Raw genomic sequence first — 13,765 nt, forward strand, 5'->3', positions numbered from 1 at the left:
AGGAGAGATGGCCTACCAGATGATTTTGAGTAGTACAGGCCGCGTCAACCCTAGAAAAACTTCGGGGAGAGGAGAGGTATGTTGGTGCAGAGAGTTGAGATTTACTTGTTTTCCTCCCAACTCTGCCATTATACCTCTTTACTCATTCTCGATACCCTAATAAAATAATTGACAAAAGTTTATTAAGCACCAACTATATAAAAGATGTGCTAGATAGTGCATGTAGATCTAAAGAGGTATAAAAATAACTACTGCACTCAAAGAGTTTATTATATAGTTGGATAGAAAAGACAAGAAGGCAAGGAAAGTAGAATGTGATAAAAACCAAATGAATCCTTCAGAATAAAGATGTTATTTCAGGTGAGAGAGTCTACAAGAGATGGTGTGTTTCAGAAAAAGAACCACGTGACTTGAGCTAGAATTGAAAGATGGTGCAGTATAGACACCAGTTGCCACTCAATATCTGTTTTCCTCTTTATCCTTAGTAAAAGAAACCTGATTCTACTTATACGGAAACCAAGTCAAAAGACATTTCCAAGCGTACTATACACCTGCTTGTAGCCATGTGATTAGGTTCTGGCCAATGAGATGTAAGCAAAAGTGTTGTCTGGACAACCACAAAGGCTGTTTAAAAGGACATAAATCATCAGGCACCCATTTTATATGTTCTCCATTTTTTCTTTCTCTAACCTGAAACGTCAACATCACAGCTGAGCTGTAGCAGCCATGTTGAACCAAAAAGATAACCCTGAGGATGGAGTTCACATTCTGAGATGATAGAGCAAAAGGGGCACAAGAATAAGTAGAGAATCTGCAGTCTTTCAAAGTTAAAAGTTTAGACCTGAGGCTTCCAAAATTGTGGTCTTGACTAATCAGAAAAATATTTTCTCAAAATAGGAAAGGATAAGCCTTTATATATGTTTATAATATAAAATAAGAAAAATAAAATTCATCCTCCATCATTATTGTCATTTCATATGAATAAACATTTTAACATTAAAAAATAAGATTAGGGCCTCCCTGGTGGCGCAGTGGTTGAGAGTCCGCCTGCCGATGCAGGGGATACGGGTTCGTGCCCCGGTCTGGGAGGATCCCATATGCCGCGGAGCGGCTGGGCCCGTGAGCCATGGCCGCTGAGCCTGTGCGTCCGGAGCCTGTGCTCCGCAACGGGAGAGGCCACAACAGTGAGAGGCCCGCGTACAGCAAAAAAAAAAAAAAAAAAAAAAAAAATAAGATTAATCTCTTGGGGCTTCCCTGGTGGCGCAGTGGTTGAGAGTCCGCCTGCCGATGCAGGGGACACGGGTTCGTGCCTCAGTCTGGGAAGATCCCACATGCCGCGGAGTGGCTAGGCCCGTGAGCCATGGCTGGTGAGCCTGAGCGTCCGGAGCCTGTGCTCCACAACAGGAGAGGCCACAACAGTGAGAGGCCCGCGTACAAAAAAAAATAAAAATAAAAAATAAGATTAATCTCATAAGAACCATAAATTGAATGAATTTAACATTAAGAAAATTCATATATTGCCCTCGTTAAATTTATTTCAATATGGACCATCATCAATCCTTTGATAGATCAGAAGTCTATACACTAAGGTTTGGAACTTGTCCAGATTTTAGAAATTTTATTCTAGAGTAGTATCTCCCCAAATATGACATTTAAAATGAATTTGAGTTGTAAATGCAATGATTTGGGGTGGTTTGTGAGAAGGTTTCATATCATGCCTAGAACAGGTAATAAATAGCATTGAATCAAAGAGTGAAAAAAAGTTATCATGCCTTTTTCTGTTTTCCTTCAGCCCTTCTGACTAGAGAGGAAGACTCAATTTGATACTAGTTGATCAGTGATACAATACTAAGGTAATCTCCCATTTAATAAAGAGATAATGGATATCAATATCCAAGTCTGGAAAAATGCAGGAAAGAATAATTAGTTACAGTAAACATTGCTTTGTTTCCATTATATTTATATTTATAGTTACCTTCTTTCTACAGTGAAAAGTTTTCCACATTTTAAATAGTGATAAGAAGTTCCCTTTTAAAGAAGATATACTTAATGTTTGAGGCTTTTAAAAGTCAATCCATTTAAGAAAATACATATGAAGTAGCTAATCATATAGTGCTACTTGAATATACCAAAACTCATGAAAATGTTATGCGAATGTCTGAGTAACTGGAAACTTAATTATGTGAGGGCCATAAAGAGTGACCTGGTAGATGACTCTACCTTGGAAACCTAGGCAACCAGTCAAACTGAAACAACCTGGTTTAGCTAGAAGGTTTTGTCTCATCTTTGAGTTCTCTTTGGCATCTCTTCGGCTTTGCTTTTCCTGACTTCCATTGCCCTGATCTGGTTAGCCTGACCCTAAATCTTATCTAGTCTTTATCTGAAACTTTAATCCATAGCACTGTGAAACCTATGCCTACTCTAATCCTCCCTTGTCCAATCCTGGGCTGCTATAAAAACTGCTGCTGATTTGACTTATTCTACCTAATAGATGGATTGTGTCCCATTCTGAGTCCCTACCACCACCTTTACTAACATACTCACTCCTCTTAATGAACTCCACCCCCATGCCAGAATTTATTGTCAACCTGAGACCCAAGAAGTATGGTCAGACTTCCACTCAAAATTCAAAAGGACAGGTTATAATTAATGCATTTTTCAGAAAAACTGAGAAAAAACTTATTTCCATAGTCTATATTCTTATTGAACCAATCCATTTCAGCTCAGCTTAGTCATTAGTTCCACAAGCTATATATTTACCTAAAATACTATCTTATAAAAAATTGATTCTATGAAAAAAAAGATCATTACAGCTTCCAGAACCAAACCAAAAATCTCCTTCTAATAGAGCCTAGAGAAATATTCACCTTTCTTCTGCTCTATAAATTCCATCAAAACTTCAAGTTTTAAAGTAGATTTCCTGGGCTTCCCTGGTGGCGCAGTGGTTGAGAGTCTGCCTGCCGATGCAGGGGACACAGGTTCGTGCCCCGGTCCGGGAAGATCCCACATGCTGCGGAGCAGCTGGGCCCGTGATCCATGGCCGCTGAGCCTGCGCTCTGCAACGGGAGAGACCACAACAGTGAGAGGCCCGCGTACCACAAGAGAAAAAAAGAAAAAAGAAAAAAAAAAAAAAGATTTCCTTTCAACAGTCAAAATTATTTTCTCCCTGAAGAGTACTGTTCTCCGACTCCAGAATCTCACACTTATTTTACTAGCTGTTAAATATAAATTTTGTGAAGGTGTCAGGCTGAAAGTGTCCTTAAAGTTTGTCTAATTAACCTCCCATGCAATGTTTAAACTTCTTCTGCCAAAAACTATAGATGGAAATGGTTTTCACCTAAAAAGTATTATACCACTTGAAAGACTTAAGGCACTTGTTGTTTTTCTAAAAGTGATAAGATTGCACTGAGATTATCTGTTCGCTCGGGCTGAAGCCTCTTTCAGTCTATCTGAGAGATGGATGGCCAGGGTTGGTGAGATGTGTCTGTGGCAATGTAACCATTTTTCTTTTTGTAGAATTAACTGACCCATATGAAGATCAGCTGATGATTTGGCCTTTTTATCACCCTGAACCAACAGTCACCTGGACCAAATACCAACAATTATGGTAGTAAAACAGTTATTTGGAAAAGATAGATGCCCTGAGATTAACATGAAAAAAAGTCACATTAAGCTGAAAACATTTAAGTTATTACAAAATTGCAATGTTGCATTTTAATAAAACTGCGAATATTTGGCAATACCTCGTGGTTTCCATTCAAAAGACAGTGGAAGTGTATTAACACTTAATAGATGCCAGTAATTATGATAGGCATTTTCATCTATTTTACCTTATTTAAGAATAACAATTTATAGAGATTCAGTGTTAGAAGTCATTTGCTCAAGGTCACACAGCTTAGTAAGCAGCGGATCTGTGATTCAGAAGTTTCACTGTAATGGTGGATTGACCCATTATAGATTTGTCAAAACTCATGGAACTATACAATACAGAGTGAACCCTAATGTAAACTATGGACTTTAGTTAAAAATAATGTATCAACATTGGTCCATCAATTGTAATAAATATACCACATTAATTCAAGATGTTAATACTAGGGGAAACTGTGAGAGATAAGTATATTAGAACTCTCTGTACTTTCTGCTCAATTTTTCTGTAAAACCCACTGTGGCTATAAAAAGTCATTGATTTTAAAAATAATTTTAAAATAAATAAAATATTCATGCACACATATTTAACTAATCATTCTCCACCCATTCTCCCCTAAACTCACTCCAGTCAGGTTTTCCATGGTTCCACCTCTCCATGGACACTGACCTCATCAAGGTCATCCAAGACCTCCATATCAGTATGTGTAATTTTCAGTCTTCATCTTACCTCACTTATCAATAGCATTAGACGCATTAATTACAACCTCTTTGTTGAAACTTCTTCACTTAGCTTCCAGGCATCACATTCACCTGGTTTTTCTCCTCTTCCCTGACTTCTCCATTACAGCTTTTGCTGACTTCTTCTTTTCTCTCTGACCTCTTAACATTGGAGGGCCCCAAATTTAGTCCTTTTGGCTTTCTCCCTTCTCTATCTACCTCACTTCCTTAGTAACTGAATTTAATACAATGACTTTAGATTATGCTGGTGATTCTCAATTTTTTTTTTTTTTGTCCAGAGACTTGGTCTCTCCCAAACTTTAAACTTACACAACTATTTAACATCTTGTATTAGTTAGGACTCTCCAGAGTAACAGAACCAACAGGAAAACCTTATTTATATACAAAAGCTTTTATTTTATATATAAAATTTACTATAAGGAATTGGTAAATTGGCTCACATAATTGTGGAGGCTGGCAAATCCAAATCTGCACTGTGGGCTGACAGGCAGAGACCCAGGAGAGCCAATTGTACAGATAAAGATGAAGTCCAAAGGCAGTCTGCTGGAGAATTCCTTCCTGCTGGGGGAAGCCAGTCTTTTTGTTTTATTCAGGCCTTCAACTAATTGGATGAAACCTACCCACATTATGGAGAACAATCTGCTTTACTCAAAGTTTACCAATTTAAATGTTAATCTCATCCAAAAACACTCTCCAAGTCAACAGAAATAATTAACCTTCACACATCTCAAATATAATTTGACGAAATCTTCTCCACTTGTTTTCTTTCCCCAACTCAGGTAATGAGAGCTCCATCCTTCCACTTGTATTGGCCAAAAACTATAAAGTCATTCTTGGTTTGGCCTTCCGCTTACCACCCACATTCAGTTTTTCTTCTCTCCACCTCCACTGACACTACCCTGACCCATGCTATTATCATCTCCTACCAGGAGTATAGCAAGAAAGAGCCTCTTACTGCTCCCTGGATGTGTCTCTTACCCTCCACCTCAGTCTGCATTACTGTTTCTCAAGCTGTATTGTGCATACACATCACTTGGGGATCTTGTCAAAGACAGATTATGGTTTAGCAGATCTGGGGTGGGGCCTGAAAGTCTCCATTTCTAACATGCTCCCGGAGATGCCAATGTTCCTGGTTCACAGACAACACTTTGAATAGCAGAAGTCAGAGTGATACTTTTAAAACATAATTGAAATCATGTTTCTCTTCTGGCTCAAAATAATCCAATGTCTTCCCATTTCACTCAAGGTAAAAACTGTACTCCTTGTAGTGGTCAACAATCTTAAATGATCCAAACTCCCCGCTTCATCTCTTTCACCTTTATCTACTACTACTCTCCCCCTTGCTCATTCTACTTCAGCCACACTGGCTTCCTCAGTGTTCCTCAAATACTACAGATAAGATCCTACCCCAGGCCTTTCCACTAGCTCCTCTCTCTGCCTGGAAGGCTCTTCCCCAGCAACTCCTTCACCTTTAAGTCCTGGCTCAATTGTCATGTTATCAGTGAGTGCTATTTTATTATTATTTAAAATTTTTTTTATCTTATATTGGGGTATAGTTGATTTACAATGTTGTGGTAGTTTCAGATGTACAACAAAGTGATTCAGTTATACATATACATATACCTATTCTTTTTCACGTTCTTTTCCCATATAGATTATTACAGAGTATTGAGTAGAGTTACCTGTGTTATACAGTAGGTCCTTGTTGATTATCTATTTTATATATAGTAGTGTGTTCATGTTAATCCCAACCTCCTAATTTATCCCTCCTCCCACACCCATCTTTCCCCTTTGGTAATCATAAGTTTGTTTTCTAAGTCTGTGAGTCTGTTTCTGTTTTGCAGATAAGTTCATTTGTATCATTTTTTTAGATTCCACATATAAGTGATATCATATGATATTTGTCTTTCTCTGACTTATTTTACTTGGTAAGATAATCTCTAGGTCCATCCATGTTGCTGCAAATGGCATCATTTCATTCTTTTTTATGGCTGAGTAATATTCCATTGTGCATATATATGTACCATATCTTCTTTATCCATTCATCTGTCAATGGACATTTAGGTTGCTTCCATGTCATGGCTATTGTAAGTAGTGCTTCAGTGAACACTGGGGTGCATGTATCTTTTCCAATTATGGTTTTCTCCAGATATATGCCCAGAAGTGGGATTGCAAACAAGCAAGTCCTACTTTAACTACCTTACTTAGAATTGTACATACCTTCCTTACCCCCAGCATTTCCCATCTTTCCTGCTCAGTTTTACCTTTCTCCATAGTACCTTATCACCTTTACCATACTCTCTAATGTACTTACTCATTAGCTGTATTGTCTACCTCCCCCATCAAAGTATAGGCTCCTTGAAGGTGAGAATTTTTGTCTATGTACTCACTACTGTATCTCTATCACTTACCAACAGTGCCTTGTACATGGTATATAATCAACAATCATTTATTAAATAAATGAATGAATAAATGAATTTCAAAGGCCATGCTTGTTCCAGAATATCAGACTCTCTCTTCCCAAATCTGAAATTAGCAAAGCTTCAGAAGAAACAGATTCAAAAGAAAGTCCTCATATAAATTATATCTAAATTGAGAAATTAATACAATTTTGATTTAGAACGACAAATGCAGGTAGTGCTTATTAAATACATATAACTAATGCCACTAATGTACTATAATGCAATATAATATAAACAGTGTCAGCTTGCTCTTATTAATACATACTGCACACAAAAAAGAGAAAGGAAGAAATATTGTGTTAGTAGTGATGAGTCATGGGTAATAAGTACTTCTACATTTTTCAACATTTTTATAGAAACATAAATTGGCAGTAAAGATTTTAATCTATGCCATATAATTATATTTTTGTTCTATAATGTCAAAGTTTAACAATTATAGTTTCATTTATGGTGTACTAAAATAGAAATAAGCTGCTACATTAATGGGTCCTTTGCTTGAAACCTCAGAAACCTTCTAGTTACTTCAAGCTGAAGATAAATTGATGAAAGAGGAAGATCACAGGATCTCCAGAAACACACAGCCAGAAAATCAGGCTGAGGCTCAGTTCTGAGGTTGATAAGCCCTGAATAAGAGCCACGTCACTTGTGCAGTTCTTTGAATGTGTGATCTACCCATCACATGGCACAAGAAGACAGCACAGTTCTCACAGCCTAGGAGACCCAGAGGCCATCATAGGAGCAGCTCCACTACTGCCCCTGATGCTTCATACCCTTCCCCCACACTCCACCAACACTGCCAGTAGCAAAGATTCCAAGCAGCACCCTCTTCTTAGGTCACACACCTGTGTCTAGTGGCAAGGGAGGTGGGGGAGGCATTTTGGACTCTAATACACCTCAAGAAATTACCAAAATGTAAGAAAAGCATTTAAAAGGTATTGAACAACTGTAGTTATGACAAATGTCTACGCTGAGGGCTGAACCTGACAAACTCAGCCCTCAGACCATCAAGCTATTAGGTCGCTAGGTTCAAAGCAGTGATGTGTAAGAAAATGTTTAATGACTAGCTCTCTGGACGGGGTGGGGGCACATGATTCCTAATGTGTGCCAATTTCCATGAAGTAAATACTCCAAACATGGCTGACTTCTAGCTACCAACACATCATCACTGAATTCAGGGTTTTGGGAAGAGATTGTGCATCACTTCATTCCAAAGTGTTTCTACCATAATAAATATAAATATAAATATAAATATAAATATAAATCTGCTCAAGAGCAGAGCTAATAGTAAAATGCAGTAAAACATGTTTGGAGTCCTTATCATCTTTGTTTTAATATAATTTATTTAATTGAAAGTTTATATAATTTAGTAATGGATGTTTAACAACTGGCTCAGGATTTCTGAAAGTTTAAGAACTGGCTCTTGTGAGCTGAATAGTTGGCTCCAGTACACCATGGACTCAAAGTAGATGTTCTTTTTTCTTACGTAGCTGGTATCTTTATGGTATTGGACATCAAAATTTGTATAGGTTTGCTCTATCCAAACTGAATTAGATAATCGCTTCATTTAAGTATAAAAATGCCTAATGTATTCTCTAAGAAGGGAAATGGGATGCTTATTACCTTCTTTGATTTCTTATTGCCTTTTGGCATCTGCCTTCTTTGGGGATGACTAATCTAGGGCTTCATCTTTAATGCTCAGCTTCAGAAGCTATCATTCTATCACAGCTCTAATGGCCAGTCTCTCCTTGCCTATTAAGGTCTGAGTGGTAAGAATTATGCATAAACCAGTTATAGCTTTGGTTAATTGATCACTGTATTTAACCTTTCAAAGTACAATTGTACGCACTCAAGACATATATTGCTTGATTAGGGCCTTTGCTTTCCTTAGAATCCAGCTAACTTGTACCCATTCTCCAGGTCCCAGTTCAGACCACTCATTCAAGGAACACTTCCTGGAGCCTCTCGTTTCCTAATTAAGCCAGGGTTAGAGGTCTTTTCTCTGTGTTCCCACAGAAACCCACACTTACCTCTACCAAAATGCTCAGGACATGAATAATAATTTTTGGAGACTATCACTTTCATTGTCTGCCTTTACACGCACTTTGAGGGCAAGGAGATTGCCTTATTGTCTTTATGTCCCCAGTATCCACTTAGCACAGTAGCAGGAATGCAGTAGACACTCAATTTATCCATCCATTCATTAGTTCATTCTTTCACCTACTCAACAAATGTTGAGCCTCTATTAGGTGCCAGACACGTTTTATATGCTAAACATATATAACAGTAGGGGGAAAATTCCTGCAATTATAGAGCCAACATTATAAAGGAGATATAAGTAATACATAGTATGTTGAATGATGATAAGTGCTATGGAGAAAAACATAAACATAATGAAATGTATAAGGAATATAAGAATAGATTGGGGGGTGGGGTTGTCAGAGAAGAACTAATTGGTAAGTTGATATTTGAGCCAATACCAGAAGGAGGTGAGGAGACTAATATGAAGAGCCAAATATGTACAATTAGGTCCTTCTCTACTTTCACAGGACAGTATAAGATAGGAATTTTTTGGCTGATGTTTCAGACATGGATTGTCGGATTCTAGTAGGTCTGCTTCTCCAAACAGCTTCCACCCCCAGAGCAGTTGCTATCTCTACACATTAGTTTCTCCTTTCTCTTCCTCCTACTTCCCTATTCAAACCCTGGCTCCTCTCACTCCTCTCTGACTCATCCTGCTCTTTTATTCTTGGCCATAATTCTGTGTTCTGACTCATTCAGTTCTAATCACTGAGAATTTACTTCCTTTGTGGCCAGCACTATGTCAAGTAAGAGGAAAGATTACAAAACAGCACAAGATCCTTGAGGGTCTTCTGTCTAAATACAGACAAAAGTGACATAAACAAGCTCCTTCTCTTGACAAACACCTGTGCCAATGTCTTACTACGTATGAAGTGATCTCTATTTTGCTAACAAAGAAAATGTACAAGATCGAGTAAGAGGGACTATAACGTGATATACATCGAATTGGGAAGAGGTCTATTCATTATCAAAACCTGTATCTTCTGATTATTCCCAAAATCATGGTCTTAAAAATGACATTTTTTCTAGTAGACAGGTAGTTACTGGATATGCATTATTCATGCACTCAAACCGTCTACAACATTTGTATTTTGGCAAAGTCCCCACCTCTCTTCCAGATCACACTGTAACAATTACGCAGTGGTGAAAAAAACAACTGGGTCTTTATTGTCGAGCAGTTAAAGGTCTCCGAAAGGTGAAGTTTATTTTTATTGATTTAAAAAGAATTTGTCCAAATCAGATATTTATTTGTTTATGTGATTCTGATCTAAAGGGGGCAGTGTTTTGCAAGCAGGGCTATGAGTCAGAGAGAACATTTCCAGCATCCTGGTTTGGTTAAAGAGAAAGAAAAAAAGGGGATTAGCAATTGAACACCTGCTTGGTGCCAGGCACTATGGCAGATACTTTCCAATATATTATTCTATGTAACATAGGCTGTGTCATGATACACATACACACACACACACACACACAAACACACAAATATGGGAGGAAGGTACTATTACTAGCCTGAGTTTAAATCAAAGGAAATTGCATTTCTGAGAGAGTTTTAATAAGTTTTCAATGAGAATTGGCTTGTGAATAGCAGACATACCACTCCAGGTATGTCTGACTCTGAGAAACATGGTTTTTCCACTTTTCATGCTTTTCTCAGATGAGACCATCATGCTGATAAAGCCAAGGCCATGAGGTTGATCATTACCTTGTGTTGGCCTTAATCTAAGCCAAAGCCTGCCCTCTTCTATTATCCAAATTCAGGCTAGAGCCTTATAGATCCAAAGTGTGTTTTAAAAAGATACCAAATGAGAACGTGTAAACTAGATAAGTAGAAAGCCATCCTGACCACTGGATAAACAAGGGTAAACATATGCATTGATGATGGGTCATCAGTGCCATCTTTGTTGTGTTCAAAGGCTAACAGAACTTGACCTCTATCTTCCCATAAATCTATATCACTCCCTGTCCTTTAAATGACAGGGCACTATCATTCACAATGTCAAAGAAGGGAATTATAAGGAATCCAGCTGTCTAAATCAGGAGAGGAAACAGCCAGATGCATTTTGACTAATCATAGCCTTCTTAGTAGAATAACCAGCCAAAAATTGCTGGCCTTACGTGTCTGCTAATTCACTACAGCCCTTTCACTGGGAATCTCCGTTGTGAATTCTGAACTCTAGTCTCCATTGCTGCTGCCTTAGTGTAGAGAATGATGCTAAGTGTGTGTGCTTATGCTGATATCTGGATACACATATGGCAACGATTAGAGTGGTTAATTAATAACGTAAACTGAAGGGGTTCTAGGGGTCCTTTGGGGAGATTAAATGAATCTAAATCCCAACAAATAAATTAGTTTTCCTCAATCTGTGCTGCAGCTTATGTGTTCACCAAATTTTGATCAACGTATAAAACTTATTTTTACAACTGAGTAAACACATGGTCAGTAATATCTGCCAAATGGACCGTGAGCTAGGTGGATTTTGATACACTTTGAGGAATGAGGTACAACTTGATGCTGAGTAATAGATAAGAGATGTAGCAATAGGACAAGCCTGTGGCAAGGAGATATAGGAACTTTATTTTATCAGTGTGTAAGACATTGTGATCACACAGTGCTAATGCCCAGTCAAGGGCTCTTAAAAAGAAACAGAGGTAGAGCTTAGGGGTGAATCCAGAACCCACCTCTAGGGCATTAGTTCTATTTATTTATCCCTTCATTGATTCTATCAATAGATTTTTCTAAGTGCTTACTACATGTGATGAACAGTTTTAGGAAACTGCTTCAAAGGAGACCAGTCCCAGATAGAAATACTGGTATTAATGGCCATAGAGCTCAACCAGGGCCTTGAACCAAATGTGAAGAGCATCATAATGCACTGCACTTTTCCAGTTCGGTGTGTGTTTATCTCTTACCTTACAGGACTCACTGGGGACATTCAGTATCTTGTAACTTTTAATTGCCGATGAGCCTCCGGCAGGTGTGGCTTACACTAATGGACTGAAGGTGCATGAGACGCTTTCAGTTATATCCAGAAAAGTGCCCCAGTCAATGGCAAATCTTTTTAATTGGGCTTTTATCAGGTCTTTCTCTGCTTCCTCAAAGCAGGGGAGGCTATTGGAAAGAGATCAGTGTGGGTTTCAGGGAGTGCTGACACATGCTTCTGAAAATGAATACAGTGGGTGGCTTCTTTTGATATCATTGAAAATCACTTGCTGGAATGAAGTTGATATGGATCAGCCACAGGGCTGTATTATTGATGGAGGACACAAATGAATTTGCAGCAGCATCTAAGTCTATTGATTCTATCCCCTCTACATTTTGAAAGTGTTCTATGGCCAGTAGCCTGAAGCTTTACCTCAGTGCAGGATATTTGGTTGAACTGACTACCTCAGAAAATGAATACACATCTGCTTACTTTACTACTACAGGTGTATTAATTTGCTAGGTCTGCCACAAGAAAATACCTAAAATTGGGTGGCTTAAACAACAGAAATTTATCATCTGACAGTTCTGGAGTCTAGATGAAGATCAAAGTGTCAGCAGAGTTGCTTCCTTCCAAGGGCTATGGAAAAGAATCTGTTCTATGCCTCTAAACTTGCTCTGGTGATTTTCTGGCAATCTTTGGTGTTCCTTGGCCTAGGGAAGCATCACCCTGATCTCTGCCCTCACATGACGTTCTCCCTGTGTGCATATCTGTACCCAAATTTCCCTCTTTTATAAGGACACCAGTAATATTGGACTAGGGCTCCACCCTACTCCAGCATGACATCATCTTAACTAATTACATCTGCAACAACCCTATTTTCAAATAAGGCCACATCCTGGGATACTAGGGGGTTAACACTTCAACATATGAGTTTTGGAGAAATATGATTCAACCTTTAACGACAGGGAAGGAACAGACAGGGCCTATATCTTGCTTCATGGAATGAATATAATGTAAACTGTAGAATAATCCCAGAGGCCACAACCATGACCAGCACTCCATAGACAAGCCTCACAAAATTTGCAAACCTGACTCAAATGTGTAAGACATACAAATCAACTTATTTGCCCCTTTCCAACTTGTCAGCTCTGTCTTGTGGCCATTTTACACAATCTGGGAGATCTGCTTATTAAAGATTACTTGTAGAACACAACTAAATAGTAGATCATTGAGGGAGAACAATTTGCTTTTGCAAAGTAATATTTATGTTCTACTTTTCACATTGGTTCCATTATAATATCACAGGCATATATATGGAAAATACTTGTATATAATGAGACAAAACTATGGAAAACATTTGTAAATCATATTTCTCATAGAAAATTTTTATTAAAATAGTAGTATAATAATCATGAAACTCTAGTAAATCCCAAGAAGACACTAAAATTAATCTGTAAAATTATACCTGATACTCTGTGGCAGTCCTCTTAGCAGTTTGGCTGAGATTATCACCAGTGTCAAGCTACACTAACATTTCTACCTGTGAATTCAAGAGAAATATTCTACTTTTTCATACTTTATTTCATCATTTGAAGTTAGCATTTGCTTCCCCTAAATCTTTGCCTGGTAAGACTTGAAGAATTGTTAGACTAGTCCAGGTGGAAGAGACAATAAGACACAATTTAAGCATTGAAATCCTTGCTTTTCATTGGAGGTCAGCCTAAAATCTGCTGGGACATGTGGTTGTCTAGCAACCAACTAATGTCCTATAACGATCTACAAATTGATGCCTGTGCTGAATGAATGTTCTAGTCCAAACCCAAAGCTTTACACAGCTAATTGAAAGCTAATGTCCTCATTAGTGGTTGTTAGGGAGGCTCAACAAGTACAGTTTGCATGTGCTAAAGTGTTGAA

The sequence above is a fragment of the Mesoplodon mirus genome (assembly GCF_964341445.2).
Source record: "Mesoplodon mirus genome assembly, chromosome: 6".
Taxonomy (NCBI): Eukaryota; Metazoa; Chordata; class Mammalia; order Artiodactyla; family Ziphiidae; genus Mesoplodon; species Mesoplodon mirus.